The sequence below is a fragment of the Pinus tabuliformis genome, chromosome 9, assembly GCF_031772625.1.
Source record: "Pinus tabuliformis cultivar Carrire ecotype Pingquan chromosome 9, CPIR1, whole genome shotgun sequence".
In the NCBI taxonomy this organism is placed as follows: domain Eukaryota; kingdom Viridiplantae; phylum Streptophyta; class Pinopsida; order Pinales; family Pinaceae; genus Pinus; species Pinus tabuliformis.
Window position 1 is genome coordinate 1,536,876,883 of NC_142307.1, and position 8,267 is coordinate 1,536,885,149.

Here is an 8,267-nt window from a genome sequence, read left to right on the forward strand (position 1 = left end):
AAAACCAAATGTGTGGAAAATATTCTCTCTTAAGAACTCAACTATAATTTTCTTTGTGGTTAGATTTACTAATTTTACTTCAACCCATTTAGTTAGGTAATCAGTGCAAACAACGATGTAATTTTTTTGTTTAGATGGGGCACAAATAAGGCCAATGAAATCCATGTCCCATTTCTCAAATGATGAAAAAGGAACTTGAGGTTGAAGGGGAATTTTATCCTTCCTTGTAAGATTCCTCATTCTCTGACACTCATCACATTGCAGAGTGTATCTTTGGGAATCTTTAGGCAGAGTTGGCTAAAAATATCATGATTGTAGGATTGTGTAGGTTGTCCTTCTTGCAACAAAATCACCTCCACAAGATCCATCATGACAAGCTGAGAGGATATCATATATCTCATCGTCCCTTACACATTTTCTTAAAACCTGATAAGGTCCCAACTTGAATAAGCTTCCACCAATCCAAGTATAGGAGGCACTTTTTCTAATGATATTGCATTTCTTCCTTGAATACAAGTGAGAAGGGAGTTGGCCAGTGACAGGATAGTTGGAAATGTCAAAAAATAATGGAGAGAGAAGGGAGTTGGAAAAAATATGCTCATCTGGGAGTTGATCATCAACTGACTGTTCATTTGTAGAAAAGGTTAATCTTGACAAGGAATCTACAACAACATTTTATTTCCTTGTTTTGTCAATAATGGTTAAGTTAAATTATTGTAAAAGCAATAGCCACATGATTATGCTATCATTTACATCTAGTTTTTTCATCAAATTTAATTTAATCATTGCATGGTTAGTATGTACAAATACTTGGTAACCAATGATATAATGTCTAAACTTATTCAAGGAATGTACAACAATGAGGAATTCATTTTTAGTTACATTGTAATTCCATTCATCCTTAGACAAATTCTTACTAATGAAGTAGATTGCATAAGGAAGTTTACCATCAAGTTCTAATTTCCTTGTCTGATGTATCTATGTGGATGTGAAAGGGAAAGGTCTAATTAGGGCCTCTAAGAATAGGTGTTATCATTAAATTCTCCTGTATGCCCTCAAATGATCTTTAAGATGGATTTACCGAACAAAATTATACATCTTTGGTTAGCAAGGAAAACAAAGGAGAGGTGATATTACTTAAATCCTTTATAAATCTCCTATAATATCCTGCAAATCCTAAGAATCTTTTGAAATCTCTTTTTTTTAGGTACAAAAAGGTGTTTGAAAATTTCAACCTTACTAGGATCCATGTGAATCCCATTTTAGGAGAGGAAATGACCTAGAACAACTCCTCGATTCATTAGGAATAAACATTTTTCATGGCTTAAGGAGAGGCTCATCTCCCCACACCTTTGTAATACCTTATTAAGGTTGGAGAGAGCTTCTCTAAATTTATTCCCATAGGGTTTGAAGTCATCCATATAATTTTTTATTGAATCATGTACAATATCAGAAAATATGCTAAGCACAACCCTTTGGAAAGTGGTAAGGGCATTACATAAGCCAAATGGGAGGACCTTATAAGAAGAATTCCCCTAAGGACAAGTGAAAGTGGTTTTATCCTGATATTTAGGAATAATTTGGATATAATTATACCCACTAAACCCATTCAAGAAGGAGAAGAACTTTTCCTTGTAAGTACATCAAGGAATTGGTCAATGAAGGACAAGGGAAACTAATATTTCCTTATGGATTTATCAAGCTCCCTCTAATTGACAAAAATTCTCCATTTTCCATTCTATTTGGGAAGAATAACCAAAGAAGATACCCATTCACTATTTGAAATTGGATGGATGAATCATGCATCATGTAATTTTTGCAATTCTTCTCTCACAATATCATTTAAAGCATGATTCATTCACCTTTGAGTCTAGTGAATGGGCTTGTGATATTCTTTTATGTATATGTAATGGGTGCATACATATGGATGTATACCCTTCATACCCTTGTAATCCCATGGAAATGAAATAATTTTATGCCTCAAGACAATGAGCAATTGATCCTCTAAATCAGTTGAAAGTGAGGAGTTGATTTTTAGTATTTTAGAGGGGTTGATTTCCACTTATTTTTTCTTGTTTTGATTAGAATTAGTAGTCAATAATTATTCCCATAGACTATCCTTGGAATAGCTAGGTTGTACTAGGGATAACTTCTCTTTCATCCCATCAATGTTCATGGCAACAAGATATTGATTTTGCATAATATTTGAATTTAAGTCATCTTCATCAAATTGCTTGCTACTAAGGGTTGTTTCTATGGTACAAATGGGATAGGGTGATGAGACTTCATAATCCTTTTCTTATTCCATACATGTAGGAAAACTAGCTTCAATGAAAGGTTGAGAAGGGCAATATAATACAAGCTATTTTCAGGACCAGCCATTAGTAATTGTCATGTTTCCATCCCTACAACTGATACATGCATCAACAATAGCTAACCAAAGTCTCCTCGAAATGGGAAGATAACCATTGAACTTGGTTTTAGGCTGCAGGACAAGGAAGTTTGTGGGATATTCCCAAGAGTTTATGGAGACCATTACCTCTTCAATTATTCCTTTTGGCTCTACTATAGATCTATTAGAAAGTTATAGCACAATAATGATATTTCTCAATGAATCTTGGAGGTTAAGTTTAAACATAATTTCCCTAGTCATGACATTTATTGCATCTCCCATATCAATCAAATTGTTTGGAAATACAATATTGTTTACATGCACATCTACCACTAGACTTATAGGATCGAAATACTTAGGGATGATCACTCACCCAAGCATTAGGTCATCTCGCTGCCCAATAACATTGATGGTGGGTGCATCCCTTCTTTTCCTTCCAGGCCTTCCAAGCCTTCTAAGGAATTCTTCTTTGATGAATTTATTATAAATGTGAATGTCCTTGATGGCTTGGAGGGGAGGTATTTTACACACAGATTTTTCAATTCTCCTGTAAGTTCAATTTCTTCTGGCATGTGTGTTTTTTGAGTTTCCAACCTTTTAGGATAGGGAGGTTTTTGGTGAATTATATGAGGAATAGGGTCCTCCTCTTTCTGAGGATATTCATTAGGAGAAGGTGGATGGAAATTTGGGAGAACCTTCCTTGACCTAAGGTTAATTTATTGCATCTGTACAAAATAGGTTTGATAAGTAATATCTCCACTATAAATTGGTTAAGTTTGCTTATTATTGGGATTAGGATTTGGTTGAGCAAGAATATGGGGTTGTTTTGGAGGAAAATTCTTGGGTACTTGTTGTTGTTGAAGAGGAGGCATCATAGTAGGAGGGTACCGGGAATGATATTGAGTATTGTAATTATGACTGAAATGAGAAGGGAAATTTATACCTTGTTGAAATTGTCTTGGGGCTTGTGGTATCTTCTTATTGATGAAGCATAACTGCTCTATGCTTCCTTTTGTTGCTTGGTAAATAAAACCTATTAGAGACAGAAATTTATCAATAGAATGATTTTCTTCACATATAGAACAAACTTCTATAACATTCAAACAATGGATTTTTTTTCTTCTTCTTATTTTTTCCTAATTACAAGGTATCCACCTATATGGAAAACATGTGTAATATTTCGGTTTTCATATCTTCTAACATTCCTCCAATTTTAGTTTTAGCAAGCACAAAGGAAGAAGAAGGAATTACCAAACTCTTTCCCATTCTACCTTTTTTACTAGTGGATCTAGAATGATTTTTAAAATCTTTCATAATATCATTATAGGTGAATTGATAGATATATCCATTAGCCAATAATTTTATATTTTCCATGAGATATTCTCAGACTCCTCTTAATAGCACAAGCTATAAGGAGTCTAATCCTAGAGTGTAATTATGTTCCCTTCTGTAACTCAGTTGGAACCTTTCCTCGTAATCTTCTAAAGATTCATTTTCCCCTTGAGTCATTCTGGATATATCATATTTGATGTCCATTTATCAACAATAATCTTAATACTTATTGTTAAAAACTTATTGCATTTGATCCCAAGTGGTGATATTATTAACTCCAATTATTATGAACCACAAAAGAGTTGAATCCTTTAAGCTGGAAGGAAAGAGATTGGTCTTTTTCTCATATGTGGTGTAGACATAGGTTTTTCACATAACATCAAATGTGAACATAAAGGTGTCAATATATTCTGTGATTATGCCATAGAAGTTTGGAATTATATATGGGTTAATATTTTTTATTTTTTCTTCCCCACATGTCTCACTAATTGGGAATACAAACACTTTAGGATGTCTTTCTGCAGCCACAATAGTAGTGAGGGTTGAAGGATTTTCTCCTCCTACAAGCTCCTCAAAGATCCTTACTTTCTCACTCAAAATGACCTCAAAGGTCCCTATGTATAGGGCAAGAGGATCATAATAAACTAAAAAGGTCTAGAAGCTAGTATAAGCGAGGGTTTTTGGTAAAAAAATTCCTATCTTGTCCCTAATAATGTGAGGTATAAAAGAAGAAAAATTATAGAAAGAAGAAAAATTATGTTTTTATATGTTTCTGAAGGGATGCTAATGTTTTTCTATATATTTCTTTATGATTGAAAAATACTAAATAAAGGAGAGGAGTGAATCAATAAAAGAAAAGGAAGTGCATACCTTGACACCTCCCTCTAAATGACACCAAAAGTGAAGGCCCTCAATATTGCAACAACAATGATGCAACTCCAAGAGTATCAACTTTAATTATCAACATAGGTTTCTTATAAAATTAAGAGGTGTCGACAATTTATGTGTAGAAGGAACTATCTCTTTCATCTTCTAATCCTTATGCAGGTGAGAGATGTTGGATTGCAGGCTAGATCATCATAAATGCATTCAAGTCTTTGGGATAACTATGCTACTAGAAAGTGAATTTGTAGAAGTAACTTGTAGAGATGAAATGGCACACACATCGAAATGAAATGGAACACACTTATGTTGATTGCAAGAAAAAGAAAGCACAATTTTCTTGGAAATAAAGGACTTGAAAAGTAAACATGAAACATATATTTCAGAATATAAAAACAACATTCAGAAAGAATAAAGTAAAATAATATAAAGGAAACTTCATGAGATTTCTATGCTTATAAACTCTATCCTCAACATATCAAACATGTTCTAATACATTAAGGAGACTAAACCAAGATTTTGTTGTTGAATTGAGGGAAAAAAATGTTTGTAGAATACTACATGATTCCCTGTTTTGCTATAGAAAGAGACTAACTAGCCAATAAAAAGGTTGAGACGCAATCATAAGGTGAGGAAGGGGGATAGGAATGATGGGAAATGATGTTATTCAGCTAGTAAAATCATGGGATAATTATGTCTAAGTTGTATCATTACAAAACCATACTTTGTTTACCCTTTGTAATCATAATCACAGTAAAACAGTAAATTACAGAAATTGTAACAACAAATTCAGTTTCGAAATGTAAAAAGACTTAAATATGCAATGATAAGTGACATGAATTATATAATAGGTTGATAAATTTTATAAATGACCTGCAAAGAATATTAGATCATAAAACTCCCTACTTAACCAAGCACAAAGCTATCAAATTGTAATTTCCAGAAATGTTAATTCAAAAGCTAAACAGGGAAGATGCAAAACATTGAAATAATATAAACATAAAGACAAGAGGGCTCTGAAGCTCCTGGGGTGGGTGTAACCCAAGGATGCTCAAATTCCTTGAATAAAAGATAAGCTAAAAACTTAAATGAGGAATTTCTTCCATTAATTGAAAATTTGTATTACATTAGAAATTACAATGATGCAAAACTTGCTAAGAAAATATTCAAAATATCTATTTATTCCTTCTATACTGCCTCAAGAGCCAATTCAAGTCCCTTATTTATACATGAGGAATTAAATGCCATAATTTTTTCAAGTTTGAGTAAATTTGATGCAGGGAACAAGTCCTTGGAATCTCCCGAGTGCCAAATTCCTTAGAATTTTCTTAATATCTTTATAATTCCTATTTTGGAGGCCTATCAATTACAAACCAAACTTTTAGATTCAAAAGGGCTCAAATATTAGTGATATATCAAGAAAAATTTCATCCATTTAGATACTCTCCAAATCAAGGTTTTAAAGGTACATAATTTACAATTGACCTAGTATGTGAAGTTATAGGAAGGAATGTGGAACTTGCAAAATTTTTTTCCCTCAAGGGGTAGCTCAACTTGAAAGTGCCATGAAAATTAAGTGTTATGTACCAAGATATTTGGGGTCCAAATCCCCCCTACTTACCCCTTTTTGTGGAAGGGGCATACATAGGCACAAAGAGGTTATAGTGGTAGTAGTCAGAATTGACCCCATGTCACAAAAGTATGAAAACAACCCATTTATCAATTCCTCTAGTCACCAAAAAGAAAAATTACAAGTAACCTAACTTTTGATTAGAAGATCCACATTTTAGGGTGTCTGGAAACTATGAAGAAGAGGACTACTATTATTATTTTCTGACATGCATCCAAATAAATATCTAAAATAAACTACATGAATTAAACCTCTTGAAGGCTCATCTAGGACATATGAAGAAAGTGAATGCTTAGAATTTAGGTTCTCCCAAGTATAGAATAAAGTCAATGAAATGGATTGTTGTATATTGAAAAAGGTGGATTTATCAAGTTCTAAAGAAAATATTAAAAATGAAATGATGGATAAATTGAAAAAGAGAATGAATGAAAAAAGGAAGAAATGCAAAATGTTGAGGAAGTTATACAAAAATGCATTAGGGAAGAAATACAAGAATTACAAAAAATCTATTAAAAAATAACCCTAGAATAGATCTCAAGATCCAAGGAAATTATGAACATAAGGAGAAGCATGGTTTTGAGACTCAATCTCATATCGGGAGTATGATATCACAATTAGAAAGCACAAATATTGAATCATAGAACCATGATCATGAATTTCAATAAAATATCCAAATCATAAGGGATTATGGGGATATCAAGAGAAATATACCCTTTAGCTAGTTGGTAAATATTTTATAAAAATGTCTTGTTAGAGAACACTTAATAATTCCAAAAGCTAAGTCTTAGATTAAATAATATTTCAGATGCTAATTTTTTAGACCTATTTATGGGAAATTTAAAGGAAAGCATCCAACATGAGGTGTGTCTCTTTGAACCTAAATCTATACAACATGCTTTTAGTTTGAAAGGAAAGTTGAAAGTAAAAATATGGCCAGTATAAAATTGGTTACTAATAACTATAGAAAAAATCATGCTCTCTCTCCTTAATTGACAGAGTTGACTCCTCAACAAATAGATGAAATAAGAGAAAAGGGACTATGTTTCAACTATGATAGAAGGTATAGTAAGGGTCATAAATGAAATGACAATAAATTATTCTACATAGATGGTGAAGATAAAGAAGATCAAGAAGTGGAAACCTCACAATATCTAGAGATAGAAGAGACTACTCCAACAATCTCTTATCATGCATTGGATGACATCAATACTCCACAAACCCTCAATATAGAAGGATATATAAAAATAAAAAGGTAAAAATATTGATTGATTAAGGTAGTACTCATAACTTCGTAAATTAATAAATTGGAAAAACTTCTTGCTTTGGATATCTAGCTCCAAAATTTCAAGTAATGACTGTAGATGGAGGTAATATAAATTTTTCAAGGAAGTACCACAATATTAAGCTACACATGAAGGATTATTTGTTTCTTATTCCCATGGTTGCAGTCTAAGTGTGTGGTGTTGATGCTATATTAGGGGTCCAATTGTTATAATCACTACGAACAATGACCCTTATTTTTCAAAGTATTTTCATAATTTTCTTCTCAAAAGGAAAGGAAATTGAACTTAGATTTAACCAAGGGAAATCAAATAAAGTGATAAATTCTAATAGCATGGAAACTTTGCTAAAAAAAGGATGTAAGCTGTAATTGCACAATTGTGTTAATTAGTGTTGGACAATTGGCATTATTTGGATGGCTAGTGGTAGTAAGTGTGTTAGGTCCTTATACTACTAGTGTTAACCCTTATTTTTATTAGTGCAACCCCCTTATTGTTATTGTTGTGTCCATGCAGTCTCCATATTGTTATTATTGTGCCCCATAGAAGCCTACTATTATTATTGTTGTTCCCTTACATTACTATTGTTATGTCGACTCAGATTATATTGTGACCCCATAGACTCTTATATATGGAAAGGAGGTTTTGTCATTTGAATCATCCAAGAATTATTCAGTTGTGTAATGTAAAGGAGGTTTGACCCTCAAAGAGGCTTATTTTGAAGTTGTTGATCTATCTTTTATTCTATTTT